General features: G+C 49.8%; 1 protein-coding gene across 1 annotated transcript in view; it reads right to left on the bottom strand.

Moving 5' to 3' along the window:
* Positions 1-23326, bottom strand: part of ANK1 (ankyrin 1) — a 192925-nt gene that overhangs the window by 134375 nt on the left and 35224 nt on the right.

Here is a 23326-nt window from a genome sequence, read left to right as displayed (position 1 = left end):
GAGTGGGTTCTCTTTGGACACAGCAGAGCATGTATCCAGGAGAGGTAGGAGTTCCACCTATAACCCCCCCCCCCCCCAAGGCTTCTTTTCTAGACAGCAGAGCCCAGAACAGAGTGGGATTCTCCTGAATTCCAACCCAGGGAGTTTAGTGACAGAGGCGTCTGCGCCGGAGTTCCTGCTAAAGTGGGCAGGGTGAGAAAGTGAGGCCAGTCTCACCAGTTACCCCAGCAGAGTAGCCGGTGCGATGCTGCTGCCTTGCTGGTTTTCCGTTCCCTGGCTTCTGGAGTTCATGGCACTCTTGTCCTTTGGATTAGGTAAGTGGAAACACTTCTGTGAATGCAAGTGGTCAATACGCTATTAAGCTTTCATTGCACTTGTCTGTAAGTTGAAAAACCCCTCCAGCTTCTGTCCCTCAAGAGTTGGCGTGAGAGTCACGCTCTTCGGTGACTCACACGCATGCAGAGACCTCAGTGACCGCGCCCCTGCATTCAGGTGGGAGAACCTCCTGCAGCCCCTGCTGGATGGAAGTCAGTGAGGTTTCCCAGGGAAAATCCAGTGTTTCCTGTGTCTAGGGATGGGTGCGTCTCGGAAGAGTGTATGAGTCAAATGAGTCACGGTGTCAGCGCTGATTCTGTCCGAAGGAAAATGCACCCAGGTTGCTCTTCCAGCCCTGGAAACAGACACTCAAGACCCCGGGGCCCTCCTAACACGGCCCCCATGCTCAGGGCCACTTGTTTGGCTGCTGCCTCTGAGAACCTCCCCTGGTGGCGGGGCTGAGGGTCCCAGAGCCCCAAGCAGGCTCTGGGCACCAGGGAGCCACCCTCTTTCTGGATGGGGATTCTGGACAGAGTGGTGGGATCCCACTGCCAGCTCACCCCATCCCACCTGCTAGTGACTGTACACAGGCATCGCCCATCCCTCCTGCCAATCCAGAGGGGCCCGGCAACCTGGGATGGAGGTGTTGGGGCTCAGGGCACACAGCCCCAAAACTGCCTCAATGGCATACCGGTTTCTTTGAATTAAAGTTACTTTAAAAATGACCAATGCAAGAGACACTCTGACCTTGCTTTCTGTCTCCTTGAAAGCAGGAAATAAATCTCCCTGCGTGAAAGATACCCTCCCCGCATCTGGAGGTCGAAGGACCCTCCCCCTGTTGCCAATGACCAGGAATTGTATAAACAAACCTTGTTACTCCTTTAACGCAGAAAAAGAAAGAAAACTACCATATCATATCACTTATATGGAACTCCCCCAAAATGACACAAATGAACTTTTTTATAAAACAGAAACAGACTCACAGACATAGAAAACAAACTTAGGGTTGCCAGGGGCAAGGGGGTGGGAAGGGATAAATTGGGAGTTCAAGATTTGCAGATACTAACTACTATATATAAAATAGATACAAACAAGTTTATACTGTAGAGCACGGGGAACTATATTCAATACCTTAGAGCAACTTGGAATGAAAAGGAATATATATATAGTATGTGTCTGTATGACTGAAACATTATGCTGTACACAAGAAATGGACACATTGTAAACTACCACTGGTTTAATTAGAAAAAATTATATTCTCTCTGTTAAAAGGGGAAAAAAATCAACCTGGTTACTTCTTAATTGACTTCCCCCAAGACCAAACTCTGTTTAGATCCTTCACTAACTGAGCACCCAAAGCCCACATTTCCTTGTCCGATCAATTCCTTACATCCTTTCTTTGTCCAAAAAGTAGGAAAGCTGCCTACTTTGGCCACATCTTCGGTCCCATTTCTATGAGACCTCAGGGTGCAGGAGATTACATGTTTCTTTTTTCTCCTGTCAATCTGTCTTGTGTCAATTTCATTATTCGTACAGCCACAGGAACTCAAGAGGGGTAGGGGGGCATTTCCCCTCCCCAACAGAGGGCATCCAATCCTAGAGGTGCAACAGGTCAGGGCTTTCTCAGTGCCCCCGTAATGCCCACTGTCAGATTCTTTATCCGCCCTTTCTTGCCTGTGCAATTGCCCTATCTTTCTAGAAAAGCTTTCTCCGGCCCACCTGCTTATCTCACTGTCCACGACCCATGGGGGCCAAGGCTCTCCTTCCCTTGGGTCTGAATCATTCCCTGTAAGAGCCTCTGCGCTGGTTCCTTCCTCCCCATTGCAGCCCCCAGGGCCCCGCCCACTGATCCTCGCCTCCCCTCTCCCGGCCAGGCTCTCCAGGCACACCCTCCGCAGGCAGCCAGGTAGTGACATGAACACAGCTCTCTCTTAGTAAGGGACAATGTTTTTGTTTTTTCTAGTGTAAGAATAAATCATTTCATTTCTCTATAAACAAAAATACCAACAAGTAAAAAGAAGAAACAAAAAAATCACCCATCATCCCTCTATCATGTGGCATTGTTTATATTTTGACACATTTGCTTGCAATTTTTTTCTTGCCTATGAATAAAACATTTCTTCAAAATTGAATTTAGACCATGTATGATAGTTTATATTGTGCAGTTTTTTCCCAGCCCCGCACCGACAATAAACACATCACTCTCCTTGCCTCTCTATCTCCGACGCGCTCGCCTCAAACTCCCCTCCCCTCCCCTCCATCCATCTAAGTGTCCCCCTTACCTTTAATTTCGGTCCTGCAAAGCCTGGCCTAGTAATCTCCGCCTGTGCTAATTTTGTTCCTGTCAATATGTTCCGCCTTTGTTATACAGATGGCATAATTCAGTACTTTATCTGTTGTCTAGTCCTTTCTAACCGCATCGGTCTTCTGTTCCTGGAATTAACAAGCCCCTAAAGGCCAGCACATATCTCACGCGTCGTAGGTACTCAGTCAGTACTTCGGGGGCTTCGCATTTTGCAGATTCTGTCCCTCCCCCAGCCCCGACTCCCCGTTGTCTCCATGTGAAAGCGGAAACTCTCAGGTAAAGCCACCAGAAGCCGGGAATAAAAGCCAGCCTCATCGTGATAAATTCGGTCAAGTTAACCCTAGAAAAGTACAGGGCCCACGTTTGTATTTTCATAATTCAGCCCTTCCCTTGGCCGATGGAGGCACAGCGTTGTTCTCTGAAATGAGCTGATCCCCCGGGTCAGAACCATCCTGGACCTTTCTGGGCCAGAGGTTGCCGAGGATGGACAAGCTGGAAGGATTCAAGCATCAAGCAAAGAAATAATGAGATGCAAATTCACCTTCTCATACTCTCTCCACAACTTAAAAATGAATCAAATTTTAAAAATCTTTAAAAGGAAATTTAGGTTAGATAGGATTGCAAGTTAAGAGTTATCTTCTAACATTAAAGTAGCGTTTTTCTGACCTTATTTTGCAAAGGCTATTCCCTTCACTCCCACACACAGATCCACCCCCTTCTCCTCCAGCTGGAAGCCAGAAAGAGCAAATGCCCCACTTTCTCCAACTCACTTATTAGTAATAATGGCCTGAGCTCATTCACAAGTCCCCTGGCCATCCCAGAACCACAGAGACTAACAGGACAGCTATCCCTAACTCCCTGGGAGCGGTGGGGGGGGGGGGGGTGTTAATTCCAGGTCCTCTGTAACCAGTCCTCCACACCGGATGTCCACTGCTCAATTTCCCATTAAAGACTGTGTCCTGTTGGAGAAAGAAACAGGAAATCTGGGTGCAGTCCCCCTCCAGATCCCCCCCATTCCTCTTGGTGCTCCCCACCCCTGACCCTGCGCTTGCTTAGCTGTGTGACTTGGACAAATCACTTTACCTCTCTGAGCAACTTTTCCTTTTTCGCACGCACATGCATCGTGGCCTCCTTCCAGCTCATGGGCCAACATTCTATGAGAAACCATCTCTATGTTGCAAATTTCGAAGTGCCAGTCTGAGGGGCATGATGTGGGGAGAGAGCTGCAGGTTCCATGAGGCCACCAGCCCCTATGTCCTGTGTCCCCTGCCCTGAAACAGTGGCCCAGGCACACCCTAGATGTCACCTCCTCCATGAAGCCTTTCTTGCCTTATTATCATCCACGTCATCCCCACCACCACCACCAGATGGAATGAATCTCCTCCTCTGTATTCCAAGTACGTTTTGTTTGTTCCTCTGCGATGAGTCTTATACCCACGCTCTTTGTCTTAGAAGCAGGGGCACTGAAATGCCCTCGGGCGCAACTGTCAGTTGGATTATTCCTGCTCACACTGCAGTGACAGGGCCGGGGCGAGGGCGCTTGTAACACATGCACGCGTTGCTTCTCATGCACGCTCCGCAGCCCTTGAACGTTTGGTGGGGGGTTACTTTTCATTTCCCTTTAAATATTCCAATGGAAGGTCTGAGATGATCTTGGGGGACAGGCGTTTGGCAAAAGCAGTGGGGAGCGGAGAGGGGCTGACGGGCTGCCCTTCCTGCTGGGAGACCCTGAAAACGGCGGGAGAGGAGCCGATTCCACCGACGCTCCATCACTTGGCCCGCCTTCCCTGCTCCCGCCCGGCGCCCGGCCTCTCCGCAGCGCCCCCTGGCGGCCGCGATCTCAGCTGATGTTTCTAAGCGGGTGCATCACTGAATCCTCAATGCAGCTTTATGAGGTGGGTCCTCACTACCCCCATTTTGCAGATGCAGAAACTGAGGCTCAGAGAGGCTGAGTGCTCTGGGCTATAAAAGCAGTGAAGGGAGCTGGATTTGAACCCAGGCAATACTTCTCCTAGTCCAGCCCACTCTCCACGACCTGGTATATACAGGTCCCCAGAGTAAATCGTCTTCCAAAATTCAGATTCTCTTTTTGATTCTCCGTGGGACATGCACCTCATTGTTTCAAGGACCGCCATCCTTCTAACTGGCCTTTTACAAAGAAACCTGACTTTGTTTTTATAAGTGAGGCCCCCCTCCTTTTTGCCTCCCCAGATAATATAAATGAAAGTACCAAGCATGTTTTGTCTGGCGCACAGCAGGTAGTAAATATTTGTTTGATATAATTTTTTGCAGGCATGACTGCAACTAGAAACAGCTACTCTGTCCTTGCCTGACTTCCCAGCTTGAGGGTCACTGTGGATCCCTGTGCTGAAGGAAGGGTCCTGCTGGGACAGCCAACATATGTCCCCATGCCAGGCTTCCAGGCCCAGTGTCCGGCCAGAGCACTGCTCCTTTTCTTCAAAATACACAAATTTCTACAAAGTACACAGACCACCAAACGAGCAAGCAGTGGCTCTCTGGGGTCATCTATTCCTGATGAGGATTATTAAAATAGGAAATGATCTTTACAGCTAAATCATCAGTCAAAAGCATTGTCATTCTAAGTGAAGTAAGCCAGAAAGGGAAAGAAAAATACCGTATGAAGTCACTCATGTGAATCTAAAAAAAGAAAAAAGACGACACTAATGAACTCATCTACAAAATAGAATCGGACTCACAGACATCATAAACAATCTTATGGTTACTAGGGGGAAAGGGGTGGGAGGGGATAAAGCTGGGAGTTTAAGATTTGCAAATGTTAGCCACTATATATACAAATAGATAAAAAAACAAATTTCCTCTGTATAGCAAAGGGGACTATATTCATATAGGGAAGGGGATGTGAAAAGAAAGACGGTCAGAGATGGGAACGGTCCCTGCTTCTGATAGGTCATCTCCTGTTCCTAGGTTCCCAAAATGTGGGTGAGAGTTTGCCCAGTGGAGGACCAGATGGTGTCTCAATCTCATCTCATGCCATCAGTTCCTCTGGTGACCAGACGTCCACTGGGCACCTCTGTGTCCCTGACCCTGTGTAGGCTGCAGTTACAAAGACATGTCCAAAACTGTGCTAGTGCCCAAGAAGGTCACATTCTGGGGACAACCAGCACACAATGGGCCACGGCGATAACAGAGCTGAGTCCCAGGATGATGGGCGCACAGCGGGGCTGCAGCAGGAGGGTTGGATAGGCTTCCTGATGGCTACATCTGAGCTGAGTCTTAAAAGGACAAGCAGAGGTGAGCTGGGAGGAGGGTGGGTGAGGCCAGAGACCAGAGAAGGACAGTGCTCCAGCCAGAGACCCAGCATGGCCAAAGGCATGGGGACAGGAAAAGCTGACAGTGTGCATGGAACAGCGCCACTGGAGCAGAAATTTGGAGACCCGCAGAAGATAGCAGCGGGGGGCCTGGTGGGGTCTGGCACAAGTGAGGGGGTCTCACTCCATCCTCAGAGCAGGAGGGTTTTAACAGGTCACAAGACCATGTCCAAGTGCATCTCAGGAAGGCACATGGCAGCAGGGGAGCAGGGCTGGTCCAGGGTTGGGGTGCCCCAAGGCAGAGCCACAGATGGGTTTGAAAAGCACACAGGAGACAATAGTGATGTCTCCTGGCGATGACCTGGATGTGGAAGGTGAGGCAGAGGCAGGGCAAGGTAAACTCCAGCTTTCTAGAAACCACCGCCTTTCAGGTTTTGAACACCAGTCACCTAGCTAAGATCATATAAACAAAGTGCCTACGACGTCAGGGGGAAGTACTGTGGTTTCACTCTTGCCACGTCCAGGTTCCACCCAAGCACCTGCCTGACCAATCCAGCTCATCCCCGGCCCGGCAGGGAAGTCTGCTCTGCGCTCTCCAGCCTAGCCCCGCCCCACCTCCACCACTAAGCATAGCTGCATGGGTGCGGCTGCGCGTGGACCTGCAGAGAGGTGTTCAGGGTCCAGGGTGAACCTGAAGCGGTCACCACGGGGATGCACTGAAAGCATCAAAGAGCACACACAAAGTACAAGAGTGCAGCCCAATCTGGGTGGAAGCAAAGTGGTGGATGGAGTCCCAGGTACGGATTTCAGAGCACTTCCCCTAACTCTGGAGCCCGGCATCCCGTCCGCCCAGTGATGAGTACACATAAGCCACCGTCCTTTTGGGTCTAAGGCTCCTGCTGAGCATGAAAATAATTAAATGCAGCTCAGTGCTGCCGCCTACTGCTCGCCTTCTGCCATTGCACACACTCATTGCATCAGGGAACACGCGGTCCCCAGGAGCAGCTCCCAGGGCAGGGCTCTGACAAGGATGGTCACCCAGCCCCAGGACGGGGCTAATTCCCCGCCACGGAATGTCTGAACTAAAGGCAGCAAGAAGATGGTTAGGAATAGGGTGCAGCGGCCACAGAGGGCGTAGCTTGAAGGAGGGAGGGGGGCTGCTACCAGTGAGACTTTTCACATCCATTCGCAAGAGTGATGGATGATACCTGCTGGAAAGACATTCAGGCCAAGGCTGAACAAACACCCCGGTTATGGGGGCATCAGGAGGCTGGCGGAGGAACACGGATTGGATCGGGGTTGGCACCCTGGGGCCCACAGGCCAAATCCAGCTACTGGCTGGTTTTGTACAGCTCACAAGCTAAGAATGGTTTTTACATTTTTAAATGGTTGAAAAAATCAATCAAGAATAACAGTGGGGACAGAAACCCTATGGTCTGCAAAATTTAAGATATTTGCTGTCTGGCCTTTTACAGAAGTTCGCCAACTCCTGGACCAGAGGGCAGCTAAGGTCTCTCCCAGCTGAGGTGCTGCCCAGGGGCCAGGCCACCTTGGAACACTGTCATCCAGAGGTCCTGGCTCCTCCCACTGACAGGGCCCTGCCGTCCCCCGGGACCCTGGCATCCAGCCCGGCCAGTCTCCTGGGACCCCTGGGTAGATGCTGTCTCCTAGGGATGGGCCAAGCGGCTGGGAGCCAAAGGGGGCAGGTGAGCCCACATGCCGCCCCCAGGGCCCTCTGGGCCTGCACCTGAACAGCTGTTCCGATTGAGGGGGGCCGTGGATGCTCCCCCTTGGATTATGTCAGGGATGACACGGCTCTCAGAGGCCTCAGAAAAATATTCAGCACTTCTGGTAGGCCCAGATTTGCCAGACAGTTCCCCTGTGCCCAGCACAACTCACAAGACTTGTCAAAATGACCTCCTTTCATGCTGCAAATCCCTTCTCCGCGAGGAAAACCTGCTGACGGTTCAGTTCCTTTGTTAACAACCCCAATTTTTTTTTAAGAAAGGGAAAAAAAAAAACCCTCAGTTCTTGCTCTTTCGGAAGAGAGAGGGAGTCATTCGTAACATAAATAAATGAGGCAAGGTTTTTACCCTCCAGTAATCTCTTGCTCTGTCTCCCGTCTGCAGCAGCAGGTACCATGTGATCTAAGCACATGGTCCTGGCGCTGGGGGTGCAGTCCACTTGCTGGACGCCCTGGGGACCCTTTACTGAGGATGCTGTCCCAACAGTACCAGCAGGGCTCCTGCCTTCGCCCCCCAAGAAACAGCCTGATGATCCTAAAGCCGGAGAGGCAACCATGCGTTGAGCTGGGTGGACGCTAGAGGGCGCTGTACCCATCACTGGCCAGGCCGCCGGGGAGCCAGAGAAGGACACTGAGGCTGTGCGACAAGGCCGGGGCTTCCGGGACCCCGGGGCAGAAAGAGGGGAAGCAGAGGGGCTCCTGGTGCACAGCACCATGGCTTTTAGGTAAAGGTCTGAAGGAGAGCCTTGGCTTGGCCGTTTCCCAGCTCAGTGACCGCGGGCGCACCGCGTGTCCCCTTTAAGACTCCGTCGCCTCATCTGTAAAATGGAGACAGTAAGAGCAGCTGCCTCGGTGATGGTGATCTGGTGATCTGGTGATCTCGGTGGAGATGAACTGAGAGCACGTGTTAATATTTAGATAAGAGGCAGCCACCCAAAGCCCTAAACGGAAAAGCAGTTAAAGCTGCTCGGTTGGGCACTAGGGCCGGGGTTGCGGGGGATGGCGGAGGGACCATTGCTTTTATGAAACTACGTGCATCTGTGATTTGGATAAATTATTTGGAAAGTGCGTTTACAGCTGGGATCACGCTGGTGGAGCTCAGCCCTGGGTCAGCACGCAGAGCAATGATGCTGACCGTGAGACTGGGGTCACGGGGAGGCGCTCCCTGGGGCTCCTGGGAGGGCCGAAGGGAGGATGGTGATGGGACTCTAGAAAATCTCCAGGAGAGCGAGCTGTGGGTGCTAACTTGTTCACCAAAGCCCAGAACGCACAGCAGGCTGATTTCTGTTGATGTTTGACGGCAGTGATTTGGGAACAAATTGACAGCAGCTTATAGACGTATGGAGCTTGTTAACCTGAGCCACGGTGCAGTCTGGAAATCAGAGAGCGATCGGTCAGGTGGGCTTCCACAAGTCTATGTGAACATATGTCCCGGACGGGAGCCAGCAGGCACGGGGCTGTCCCTGGTCTCCTGAGTTAGGGTCGCAGAAGGCAGCTGTGTCCTGTCCCCGTCCAACGCTCCACCTGTCAGACCCTGGTACCACTCCGGGGGTGTCCATAGGTGAACTGTGGGTGTGACCTGGTATAATAGGGCCGGCCAGACACAGGTGCAACACTGGAGCTGCGGGCAGACAGGCAGACCCAGGACACGAAGGTGGACGGACAGGTCCCCACACCTCTGCACTGGCTGGCCAAGGACAAGCCAGCACAGATGACAGCCTCCCCAACCCCCATCACCACTGCACACCCCCCACCTCACCCCTACACACACAGGCACACACCCCACCCTACCACGCACACACACACACACACACACACACGCATAAGGACCAGCACAGGATAGAGTCGGGCTCTGGGCTCCAGCCTCGACACCCACCACTCCTGACAGTGGGCACATCAGTTAATCTCCCCACAATGGCAGGTACAGACCTTCCTCCAAAAAGAATTGCCAAAAAACAAATAGGAAAAAAAAAAGTCTGTGACAGAGCTGCATAAATTGTCAATCGGTTTGTAAAGGCCAACTGTTGTCATTGTGGTTCAGTGGTCAGATCACATCACCTGTCATTTCTTCACGGGAGGAAGTAAGAGCGAGGGGGCCGGGGGTCGGGGCGGGGGCAGGCCCAGGGCTGGGGAGGGAGGGTCAGAGGCAGAGCCTTGGACCTGCCTGCCCCTCCAGGGGCCAGACTGACTCTGCACCAGCCATCGGATCACAGGGGAGGAACAAGGCGTCCTTACTCAGCTAATCCATCAGTTCATTTTTATTCTGAAAGAGACGCACCATTCCCCTCCTCCATCCCCCCCTCCACTCCCCAGACAGCAGGGCAGCCAATCTCATCACACAAAGATGTGCCTTTCTGAGCCAATGGACTGGCAATTTCTTCACTCAGTTCTTCTCGTCCTGCGGTGTCTCCCTGGCTGAGATGGGCAGCAGGGACCACTCCCTAGAGGACGGGAGGGGCCCCAGATGGGAAGGTGCGGGCCTTGGAGAGAGGGGTTTGAGGCTTGGAGGGAGTGACTGGGAGGCAGTGAGTCACTCCCCTCCTGCTGCAGTTCCCCAGGCTCCTTGCGCGCGGAAAGGATGGATGATTAACTGGGAAATGGGAACGTTCGCAGAGATGGTCATAAACGGTGCCTTCCTACAAAATAATCTGCCCAGAGTAAAGGCACAAGGAAACGAGCCTCTCTGTTCCTCCTTCCCATCTGTTTTCCTTCGTCCCCTCCCACTTCTTTTTTAAACACACCAACACGACTTTCAGCTTCCACATGCAAAAAAGTACGTGTCCCTGCATCTATTATGCAGAGATCCGCAGAATGTTTCTACAGTTTCTTTCTTCCATCCTTTCCCCCACCTCAGCCCCCAGATCATTACCACTCTCTTCTCTGCAAAATGGGAGGCTTCAGATTTTGGTGTTCACTGTCCATGGCTTCTGAGAATTCTTGAGCTACAGGGCACGTGGTGATGAACGTTTCGGGAGGGCCAGGATGCTGTCTGTCGGTACTGTGCTGTCTCCCTGGGTCTACGATTGCACAGACAAGACCCCCTTGACCACGGGAGAGAGGAGACAAGAGGCCAGTGCATGGCGGTGGTGTGGCCGGGTTCACACGACCCGCTACTGACAACCACCAACGCTGAGCTGTTATAGATGCAAACTGGCAGACTGGGCAGACTCACTTTTGTGCCCCGAAAGCCCCTTTCTAGCAGTATTCACCCCCAGAATAGAAGCGCCAGATGAACCAAGCCTGGAGCTAAGACAGAGTTCTGCCAAGGCCCACACGGGCCACAGCACACGCAGGCGCGTGTCACCTGTCCCCCATCTGAGCCGGCTCTCGAAGCCGGCAGCTCCGAAGGCTCGCAGGGGCTGGCATGCATCCCAGGAACGGGGGCCAAGGGAAAATCGCTTCTTGATTACTGCTTACAGTGCAAGTTTTTGCTTTGGGCTGGGCGATGGCCAATCCCCCACAACACTGTGAGGCTCTTATCAGCCTGCAATGAATTGGTTGATCCTTGCCTGATCCATGGATTCTCTTGTAACCAGAGAAGCCACAGCCACCAAGCTCCAGCCACAGGCTCTTCTCTGCAGCTGGAGGAGGCAGAAGACTCTCTTCCCCAGCCCCTCTCCCCTGCCTCACCCTCCCCGGCCTTCACGGCACCTCACCACTCAGCCTGGTCTGTACCCCTCAGCCCCAGGGGCTCTGTTCCTAACGCCCTGCCTCCACCTGCCACAGCCCTTCATGGCCAAAGAGCATCTCTTATTGGGTTTTCACACACAACCCTCCAAGGCAGGCAAAAAAAAAAATGTGATTATTACATTGAGCACTGACAACAGACAACTCCCATATCTCAGCAGTTCGATGCAATACATCCCCTTCTGGCTCATGTCACCGTCTAATATGAGCCAGGTGGCTTTCCAAGTGGCCGTCCTCCGAGGCGCCGCTAGCTCTAATGTCCACCTGCGGAGGTAAATGTGAGCAGGGAGGCACGGGGGGGGGGGGTTGTGGTGAGAACGGGTGCAGGGCACTTCTGCACGCATCTCATTGGCCAGAACTGGTCACATGACTGCCAACCGCAAGGGAGGCTGGGAAACACAGTCCTTCCGTGGGACCAGGATGAGGACGTGGACAGGTGGGCATGCAGTCGCCCCCTGCTGCAGAAGGGACGGTGGCACTGACTTTTCTCGGGGGAGTTCCACGTGCCACACGTTGTGCTTTGGTGACAGAGACATCATCTCAGTCAGTCCCCACGACAGATCAGTGAAGATCACTCATCCTTGTTTATACATGAAGAGACTCAGAATCCGGTGCGCTGACTCCCAGACTCCCTGCTCTGACACATGAATATACTCTCCCTGGACAAAACCGAAATATTGTAGAGAGGACTCGAATCCTTTTTGGCCATCCTGCCTCTGACCCCAGGTCCCTCCCAAATTCACCATTGTTATCAGTCTGATGTGGGTCCTTCTGGATCTTTGGGTACATGCATCTATATGCATGAATGTAACCACAGTGATTAGCCAACTGATTTGTCATTTATCTTTAAAAAACAGAACAGTACTGTATATATTATTCTGCAACAAAATCTAACGCACACCTCCTTATAAATACCCTGTGTTTTATCACCGGATCGCCAACTTCCCAGATCACCACCAGGGAGTAATGGCTTTCAGTATAAGCTAAAGGTTCCATAAGGTCCTGGCTGAAGTGCGACTACCTCACAAGAGAAGTGTGCGGCACGCATCATGAATAGTTACTCACACCTTAGCTCGACATCTTGTGTCTCCATAAAGCCGGACCCAGGAGGGCAGGGCCAACATCTTTCCCTGGGCAGCCAGCCTGTGGTCCATTGCCTGGTTTGGAGACACTCACATCTGTACCTTGAGATCTGTCCTGTGTGGACTACCTCTCATCAAACCACCCAGGATGTTGGGGGCTGGAGGAAAGGGGTCCCTGAAAGTGAAGAATAGACTCACCCCCTTTTGAAAGTGAGATTAGGTGAAACCAACTTGAAAACAGCCCGAGTCTAGAAAGCTGACTCTGCCCTCAGGTTAGCTCCTAATCCTCACAACCCCTGCTTTGCAGAGGGCTTGGTTACCCCTGTTTTACAACTGGAGCCCCCACGTCCAAGCAGGGAGGTGGGCTGCCCAAGGCTGGCTGCAGAGCCATCCCCCCGACCTGCTCGCGACCCTGCCTCCCCCAGCCTGGGGCCAGCAGCCTGAGTGGGGCCTGCCCTGAAGCTTGAATTACTGGGCTGCTTCTCCAGTGCCAGACAAGGCCCCAGGGGTTTGATCCAAATCTAAAAATGATTTTAAAAATCACTAAACTATGTGAACTTTGAACCCAGCTTTGACATTATTCCATCCACCTCTGACCCATATTCAGAAGGACCTACTGCCCATCCTTGAAGACCTATTGGAAACTCCATCTTCTAGGTGAGGCTGCCCTGACATGGCCCCGCCAGCAGGGATCTGTTCTCCTGTGAACTCGGGGCACTTAACGTCAGCATAGTTAATGGGCCAATTCCTCAGCTTCACCTTGTGTCAGCTCTTCTTTGGTGTTGGGCTGCTATTGAAATAATTTGTTGTCATAATTTATCAGGAGCTTCTGTTGTGTCTCCCCAGATAGAGGATCGTCTCCTTGAAGGCAAAGGCAGGCCCCTGACCTTGACCCCCTTGAGCTGTGAACCCCCAGAATGCAGCCCAACGCTTTGAATGTGAAAAGTCCTTACCACACACTAGGGGTTTGACATCATTTCAACATTTTAATACTTCCACATGTAATACTGTATATAATCTTCACCCAGTAAGGATCATGCCTTTTCTAAATGATCTCTTCAGCTCCTTTCATTAGTAGACATCAATCACAATTTTCTCTCTTCTATCGAACTCTTAACTTTTTTACCAGCCACACTGAAACTTGAGAAAAGGTATCTGACCACCACCACTGTCATTATCATCATCACCACCACCACCATCATCACCACCACCACCATCATCACCATCATCACCACCATCACATCACCACCACCACCATCATCACCACCACCACCATCACCACCACTATCATCATCACCATCATCACCACCACCATTATCATCACTATCATCATCATCATCTTCATGCATTGAGAGCCTCTATTCAGGCACTTGCTGTAAGCAGCCAGCATCCCAACAATCTGGATGTTCCCTTGTTCCACTGTTACTGTCCCACCATTATCACCTGGGCCACCGGCTCTCAGATGTCCTGTCACTGAGTCCTCCCAGCAGTCCTATGATTGCCCTCATGTACGAAGGTCTTGCTTTCCTGCAGGCGCTTCCTTAAGCACATGGAACATAGAATTTAATCCCCTGTAATGCACTATAAGGTAAGTGCATTTTCCCCCCATTTTGCATATGAAGAAACTGAGGCTTAAAGAAGTTCAGTAACTCACTTTGGGTCTCACAGCAACTTTATTTTTAATACAGGGAGACTTTGCTGGATCTCTAGGAATCAATAATAGATCAATCATATAAAATAACATGAAGAGGGGAGGGTATAGCTCAGTGGTAGAGTCTGTGCTTAGCGTGCACAAGGTGCTGGGCTCAATCCCCAGTACCTCCTCTAAAAATAATTAAGTAAAATAAATAAGTTACCTCCCCACAACAAAAAAGTGTTAAATAACATAAGAATACAGATGTGATGAATATAACAATGAATTTTAGTGTTGTCCACGGCACGTAATTCACCGTTTTGCAACTATGCGGTGGTATTTTACACAAATTAAACATCTGTGAACCAAAAAGGAAACCTTGCTAAAGCATCTCAGATAAAAATCGTGAGCCGGCCACAATACAATAATAAAAATAGGCATCAGTGGAAAATATTTAAACACAAAAACCCCAAACCTTGTCCTTTATAACGGCTTCTGCAAAACAACGTTGAAATCAAAGAGGAACATTAGAATCCAGTGGTATGCTCTTTGGTTGGTACTATGGAGAATGACACATAGTAATTCTAATGGGGTAACTTTATAAATATAATTACACACTTTTGTCACAGCAACTTCTTTAGTGCTCATGACTGTGCTCTGTAAGGAGGGTTTAGTAAAAATTTTTCTTTTGTGGATATCTGACATTTTTCAGAAGGAAAGTTTAAAATTAAGAGTTAGCTCTCCAAGCAAGAAGAGAAGAGCATTATTAAGACAGGTGTCAGACCTAATGGCTTCACTGGGATACCCCAAGTACCACCCTGTATGCAGTAGGCGCTCAATAGAGTTGTTGAACGGAACACAAATGAAAAACTTGTACAACGTGCTGATAAAGTGAGCGGCTGAGCCGGAGCCCAGCCCCGAAGCCCCCCTGCGCATCCTCGCGTCAGGCGGCCTTCTTCTTCCTTGGGGTGGGCGGGGGAGGTGAATCGCCACCACGAGGAAGTCCTTCAAAGAGATTCCCGGCAATCCCACCTGTGTCCTCTCACTCAGAACGCGCTCCAGCATCGGCGCTGGCCGGCACACCTGTCTCCCGACAGCAAGATGCCTTCCTATTGGATGTTGGTGCTTAGAGATCAGTCTTGGGGCCGCAGAGTTCCCAGGAGGAATTCGATTAAATCTGGATCAATATTTACAGCACGGTCTGGTCATCAGCTTACTCAGCTGCTCCCCCCCTGCATCTCCCTTCCCCTCTCTCCTTCTCCTTCTCTTTCTTTCTCTCTCAAAGGCTTCACCAGGCCCGAGAACATCAGGGAACTTGGGAGCGATGGGGCAACGGCTGATGCAGGGGCAGCTGGAAAGCCAGGGCCCACCGGCCACCAGCAAGACCAGCAATGTCCCAGACCTGGACCCAGGGGCGCTGAAAGGGTTCTCAGGAGACAAAGGGCCTGGCACAGAGGGGCTCTTGGTCACGTTCATCCCCTCTCTCCGTCCTGCCTGTGGCCCTCCTTCCTCCACGCCTCTGCCTCTGGGTACCACCCCTTCGCATCCGAGTATTGAAAGCTTCTGCTAAAGTCCACTGTATTCGCTGGCTTAGCCATTACATCCCCCTCCGCTGGCCCCGAGCCTCAGCTCAAACAGCTTGTAACAATAAAAGACACCTGGACCAGGGGTCTCTCTACATATTAGCCTTCGTCTTCAGGGCCTTATCAGTCAGAGATCATCACCCCCATTCTACAGCTCAGGGAAAGGGGGCTTTGAGGTGAAGGGCAGTGGACCAAGACAGCACAGCCGGCAGGTGGGTGAGCCCCAGCCCCCTACCTGGGAGGGAAAATTCAGGTGGAGGGAAGGAAAGCAAAGTTAGGGGTGCTGAGCCTTGAAGGGGAGGCCCGAGGGCACAAGGATGTGGTGGGAGGGTATCTCAGGTGGGAAGGAGGAGGCAGGAGGACAGAGAGTGGGGGCCGTTCTAAGTCATTCTCCAGGGAACAGATAGTGGGTCAGCAAGAGAGAGGGGCCCACCTGAAGATTCTCCCCTGAGTGCATGGGGCACGGGGAGTGGGGGACAGAGAAAGTGGGGGTGGCAGCTTGTGACATTCTGGTGTCACGGCTGACGCCCCGCGCTTGCAAGAGACTCTGCTGAATGACGGCGACCCTCGCCGCACAGATTACTGGGAGAAAGAGCAGCTTCAGGGGACTGTGAGGACAGACACGGATGGGGGACGTGGGGAAAACACAGGGTGGCCCAGCTCGATCACGGGTTCCCTGGGCCATCACTAAATGTGGGACCACTGATGCGGCATCTGCCGTCTGCCTGGCCCAGTCCTGGCTCATCCTTCAGCGCTTTCCAAGGGAAACAGCCTTGTCTAGAGCTGAAGAGCTGCAGTCTCTGGGGTCGGATGAGTCTTCTAGTTTTCCTGAAGGTCTTCCGTGAAGAAGGCTGCTCGAAAGCATCCCTGCACCTGGCCTGACTCTCCGAAAGGCTCTCCCCCTGCACCCCGCAGCCTGTGATTGGGCCAAATTACCCTTCCCTCCCCTCTCTTTGTCCACAGGTGGTCCCTGCTTTGAGCAGACGAAAAAGACACAAAAATCCAGACTTAGACCAAATTTTTTAATTGTGAAACAAGAGAGGGAAAGCATTCATTGAACCAAAAGTCTTCTTTGTTTTCATGGGATTCCCCTAGCGCATTCAAAAATAAGACTCAATGTACAAAATTCATTTAACACTCAACTTTTCAGGAACACGACTATTGTCAGTTCTTAAGAGAGAGAAACTGTTCTCTTTCCTGGCTTTCCTCCTGATACTGACATGCCAAAGAGAGTCAGGGTTTGCTGAAAAATGAATTACTCCACAAAAACGTTCTGGCAACTGCTTACAACGTCTCTTTAATGCGATGTTCAAATAAACTTCTGGAATTTTTGCATTGTGAAGGCAAAATGGTGAGCAAAACAAAACAAAACAAAACAAAACAAAACAAAACAAAAAACACCCCAGCAAATTTCAAAAGGCTCTGATGAGATCAAGGAAATATATTTTAGATTTTTCCTTCTTCTGGGGTCCGAACACTTAATGTTTTTCTTTCTCTGGGCAATGTTTCAATTTGAAATTTTATTACTGATTTTGTGCCAAGCTATATGGACGTCCTGCTCTTTTTAAAAATCAAATTTATTTTAATCTTTCTGTCTTAAAGATGGTGACAAGAAGAGACTAGAATAAACTGCTTCTTGTTTTCTCTAATCCCCTCACACCCCCATCACCTCGTAACAGACGCTTACAGAGGATGGGTAGGCTAGAAACCCAAGGTCACCTTCCCTGGGTTCAGACTGTGTTGGTTAATAAAGGGGCTCATTTCCCCATAAACGACAGAAATATTTTCTCATTATCAGCCTAACAGAGTATTTATTCACTAATTAATCTTGGATTAAATATTTGGCTATTTATTACGGCTTCCAATCTTGCCAATTAGTTAAAACGGCAAAACCACATCTCCCTGCAGAGGACTGCTGCTCCCCGCCGGGTGGTACCAGGTCCCGAAAGATCTCAAGAGAAACAGAATGTCCTTCGTAGAAAAGCTCACATGAAATGATGGGAGGGAAGCAGGGAGGGGCACTTAGCGTATGTGACTGCCTGATCTAACTTTGAATCGAGATTGAAACTTGAGTCTGCTAGCATCCACGGAGCTCAGCTTGGCCCCCGATCCCACTGAGTCAACCAGGAAGCCAGTAACGCCTCCAACAGAACCATCCACACCACTTAACTGTCTGGAGGCCCAGAAAGGATACTTGCAAGAACAAACATCCTACTTGACAAGTAGGTACCTTCTGCTTTTCAAAAGTACCTTTATATACAGTAACCCACTGGCTCCTCACAAGAATGCGGAGGAGATGGGGGGACATGATAAGGACCTCAGAGCCACTCTGCTCCAACGCCAGTAGCATCAGCACCGCCTGGGAGCGTTTTGAAAACGCAGACTCAGAGGAGGGTGTAGCTCATTGGCACAGTGTGTGCCTAGCATGTACGAGGTCCTGGGTTCAATCCCCAGTACCTCCATAAGAATGAATGAATGAATGAACGAATAAATCTAATTACTCACCCTCACAAAAAAAATGCAGACTCAACAAATGTCTACTGTACAGCACAGGGAACTACACTCAGTATCCTGTAGTAACCTATAATGAAAAAGATCATGAAAATAAATACATATATGTATGACTGAAACATGCCACTGTCCCCTAGAAATTGACACAACATTGTAAACTGCCTGCATTTCAATAAAAAAATTAATGCAATTTTTTGAAAATGCAGGACTCAACAAAAAAGAAAAAAGAAGAGAGAAAAGTAAGAAAGAAAAGAAATGGCAAAGAGAAGACAACTTAAAAAAAAAAAAACCAAAAAAGGAAAACAAAAGAAGCAATAAATAAATACATAATATTTAAAATTCAAACAAAAGAAAAATAAAAATGCAGACCTCTGGGTCTAGATCTACAACTCTGAATCTGTATTTTCATGGGATTCCTAGGTGTTCTTGTGCATATTAACATTGAGAAGAGTTGCTCTAGCTCAGAGACTATGTTTTATTCATTCTGTATTTCCCATTGCAGTGTTAGTTAATAGCTGATACTCAAGAAATGCTAGTTGAACAGATGACAGATAGATAGATAGATAAATAGATAGATAGAGAGGCAGACAGATAGACAGACAGACAGACAGATAGTAGAAAGGCACACACAGACAGGTGCATGGACAATTGTATAAATAAACCAGATACTTTGCGATACGACACAAAAATGCTGAGCGATCAAAGTCACAAAGATGTGGCCCAGCTAGAATCCAGGCCATCTCTAGACTCGCCCTCTTTCCATTTTTTATTTCGAGGTGAAGAAAGTGGACTGCCCTCCCTTTAGAACGTGCGCGAGCGGAGGAGGAAGACAGACGACAAATCCCACTGCACAGGAGCCATCCAGCCTCTCTCCGTCAACATTTCGGATCACTGGGTCATGTGTAGAGAGTATTTTTCACAGTCCAGTTAAATTAAAGAAGCCACTTTATGTACGGAGGCACCAACAGAGTCACGCAATATGGCTGTTTTCCAGCCACATTGGAAATCAAATTATTCTGAGGGAAAGAAGTCAGGAGGAAGGGCTCTGCCTCCCTGAGATAACCGACTCTATTTTTATAAAAGTGAGCACGACAACCCTGGATTATCTGGCTCTGGACTTGGCTCCGAGCGCGCTGTGCAGCTGGACACATCCCTCTCCTCCATTCCCCTGGCATCAGCAAGATCGCCGGAATGCATTAACCGAAGAGGGCAGAGCTTCACCCGGGACCTGCCCTCGCCAAGTGAAAAATCCTACAGCTTCTGGCTCCCTTGCCGGCCACCTTCTGTCACATCCAATTCATCACCTACCACAGCACAGGCCTCGAGGCTGCAGTCTCCACGGCTTTAGAGCCAGGACTTTCTGATTCCTGAGCTTCAAAGGGGTTTTGAGAGATCTTCTGACCCTGACTCCCTCCTGAATGCACGTGAAATTCTGCCAGCGACCCAGGGCATCTCCTCCATCAGACATCCACAGATGAAATATCCTTTGGGAACCTGTTTTCTGTCCCTCTAAATTGGAAGCCCTTAATTTTTTTTGAGTCATGCACACCTGCGAGAAACTGATGAAAGCTATGGCCCCTCCCTCTCCCAGGGAAAATGCACATAAACATACTCTTTGCTTTTCATTTTAAAGGAACGTCTGGAGAGCCATTGGCCGAATCCCTAGCATCCAGAAATTCTAGGTTAACAATCCTTGATAGAAATGCAAGCCTTTAGATAAACAACAAGTTTCTACTGTAGAGCACAGGGAACTAGATTCAATATCTTGTAGTTACTGATAACGAAAAAAAATCTGAAAAGGAATATATATACATATATATATGACTGAAACATGCTGCTGTCCACCAGAAACTGACACAACATTGTAGACTGACTATACTTCAATAAATAATTGAAAAAAAAAAAAAGAAAGAAATGCAAGCTTTAAGCCTTTTGCTTGGATCTTCTAAACGTGACCCGACCTCATCCACTGTTGACACCAAGAGTTGTTTTAAATCTTTGGCCTAAAAGCTGCTTAGAAATGAGAGAGAAGAGGCTTTCTGCAGAGTGGGAACTAGACGAGTTCTGAGCAGGAAAACCTGGGTTTGAGTCCCAATTCTTCATTTATAGCTCTGTGTCCTTGACAAAGCCACTTAATCTGAGTCTCATTTTCTCATCTAAAAAACAGGAAAAATAATAGTACCTCACGGTGGAGGGTAGGGTACAGCTCAGCAGTAGAGCACGTGCTCATGGTCAGCATGCACAAGGTCCTGGGTTCAATCCCTGGCACCTCCATTAAATACATACATACATACATACATAAAATTACACGCCCCCCCCAAAAAAATAAATAAAATTTTAAAAAATAATAATACACAATTTCACAGAGTGTTCAGGTAAGTGACAGCTGCGTACTGAGCCTGGGTGCTTAGCCCATGTTATTTCGAGGCCCTTCCCCCTTTTTTCCCATCCTTTAATGAACTGACAGACTCCCCAAGAAAGCATCTTCCCCTAAAACACCTTGAATCCCCTGTTGGACTCATTCCTTTGTGCTAAGACGTTGATGGGCCCGTTAAAAATCCACCTCGTCCAAGGGGGTGACATCCAAATCATTTGTCAGGAGACACTTGTTTAACCCTTCTTTTCATGTGTGAGTTACCAGGGCAGGTACTGTAGGATGTTCCTCACTGGGTTTTTTTACCCCTAATTTTTGTTTGTTTGCTCTTATTTTTATTTTATTTATAGTTTATTATGTATTCATTTTTTTTTTTATTTAATGGAGGGGCTGAGGATTGAACCCAGGACCTCTCGCATGCTAAGCACGCACTCTACCACTGAGTTATTACCCTCAGGCTGTTGTGAGTCCCTTTGGAGATGTGTGCATAACCCCACATAAACCCACATCACCCCACATAAAGACAACGGGGCACAGATCATGGCTACCCAGTGGCAGGTGGGCCATGCACACCATGAACACAGACACTAGGGCATCTGGGAGCTTCGTGAGCAAGGGCCTGGACTCTGATGTCAGGCAGGTCTCAATTTGAATTCTGGTCCTTCGACTCATCACCTATCAAATGCAGGGCAAGGTCATCTTAGCCTCCTTGTTGGAAAAAACCAACAACAAACCAGCAAACTACTGTATATAAAATAGATAAGCAACAAGGTCCTACTGTAGAGCACAGGGAACTCTGTTCAATGCCTTGTAATAATCTATAATGGAAAAGAATATGGAAACGAATATATATATGTGTAACTGAATCACTACGTTGTACACCAGAAATTAACACAGCATTGTAAACTGACTCTACTTCTTTAGAAAAAAAATAATAAATTTTGAAAAAAGAGCAAACTAACAAAGAACAGCAACAATGAAACCTACTTCACAGGGTTGCTGTGTGGATTAAACGACTGGCTTACAGAAAGGCTGCGCCTGGAAGGCCGGTTAGAGGGCGCTTAATACAAGACGGTTCTCACTTCCGTGTAGGGTGTGGGTGGCGGAGCGGGCTTCGGAGGGGGGCGTGGATAAGGGGCACTGAAGAGTGGAGAGAATTCAGAGCAGGAAGGGAGGTGGGGAGTGAGAACAGAAATAGGGGCGGGGGTCTTCCATGAACCTCACCACCATCATCACGGATGCTGCCGTGTTCAGAGACGGTGCCCCGGGGGAGAAGGGTGCTGACAGGGGACCAGTGCAATCAGACCCTGGGGTTACCCACCCAAAGAGGGCAGGCCTCAAGGGTCCCACGGGGGGCTCTGAGGCCCCAGCTGCTGATTGAGAGCTGAGAGCCAGGGCGCAGGCGTGGGAGACCCCACAGCACCTCCAGGAATGCTCCCCAGGGCTTGGCCCTCTCTGAGTTGCTTAAATCCATATTGCTTTAGTGGCTAGTTTTTCTTTGACAGTTACAGACTATGTGCTCGATAAATACTTACTGATTGATTGATTTCTTCCTTGGCTAACGCTGCCGGGAATGAAACAATTTGTGCCGTGTCTCAGGCACGGGGTTATGAACAGCCGTCTCCCAACCTCTCAGGAACAGGAGCGTTACAAGTCCAAGCAGGGGTTGGAGGGGGCACAGCAGCAAAGGGCAGCTCGACAGGTGAGTCTGGCCCCAATCAACTCACAGAATTGACAGGTCCACAATCCAAAGTCTCTAGAAAATTGCCAAGGCTCTGATTGACCCTCTGCCACCAAGGGCTCCCTCTCAGTAAGGAAGAGAAAGTGAGGAGGTGGACATGGTCAGAGAGAAGGGTCTGGAGCAGGGACAACTCCCTCCTAACACCTAAATCAGCAAGTAAGACAGATACAGATGGAATCTGCTCAAACATTTATGACATGAAACGGGGCGGAGATGAGGGGGCGGGGGCCTAGGTTCTAGATGGATTCTTTAAAATTCTGCTAAGTCTCCAAAGCCTGGAGGAGCCAGATCATTAAAATCTCGTCTCTGCGGGCCAAGAATAGCTCAAGATTTATGCCCCACGTTGGAGAGTTCTGCTCGGCCCGGATGCTGCCTGAGTTAGAGCAGCAGTCTCTGGGTGGCTTCGACCAGCTCCAAGGCTGGGGCTTACAGGCCAGGCGCCTCCATCTCTAAAGGGGCCGGAGCATTCCTGGCCAAGGAAATGGGGCAGTCAACAGTCAAGGCCAAAGCTAACACTGTAAAAATGTGGCCTGGGCAAGACCATGACCCCTGGGCGTGCACTCAGGAGACACCCAGAGTTGTAGTGGAAACGTTAGCTGTGTGACACGAGCAGGTCACTTAACCTCTCTGAACCTCAGATTCCTCATCTGCAAGTTGGGAGTAATCAAAGCCCCCACCCCAGAGGACTGTTGTGAGAATCAACACAGGCAACGCTCACAGGATGGTACCTGGAGCCAAGTAAGCATTCAATGGGAATTGTTTCTTGAACGTAGGTATCGCTCCCAAATTTGGGTTAAATAAGTAAGTGAAGGAGTCTCTGGGGAAATGAGAGCCTTCTTCAGGGGGTGGCCCAATTAGGGTGCTGTGGGGACCAAATGAGAACAGTACGGGCTGAGGCAGGTCCCTGGAGCATCTCTCCTACGTGCCCAGAGCAACATCCAAGGTCGAATAAACAGATTTCCACAACCAGCTGTGGTACCACCAACAAAAACAACGCGGATGGGTCATGCATCGTCAAGCCGTCTGGAGACGGAGCAACTGTTGCTTCCAGAACACCAATC

This window comes from Camelus ferus, chromosome 26 (assembly GCF_009834535.1).
Source record: "Camelus ferus isolate YT-003-E chromosome 26, BCGSAC_Cfer_1.0, whole genome shotgun sequence".
NCBI lineage: Eukaryota > Metazoa > Chordata > Mammalia > Artiodactyla > Camelidae > Camelus > Camelus ferus.
The sequence above is the reverse complement of the archived record's forward strand: the minus strand, read 5'-3'. Positions and strand labels throughout refer to the sequence as shown.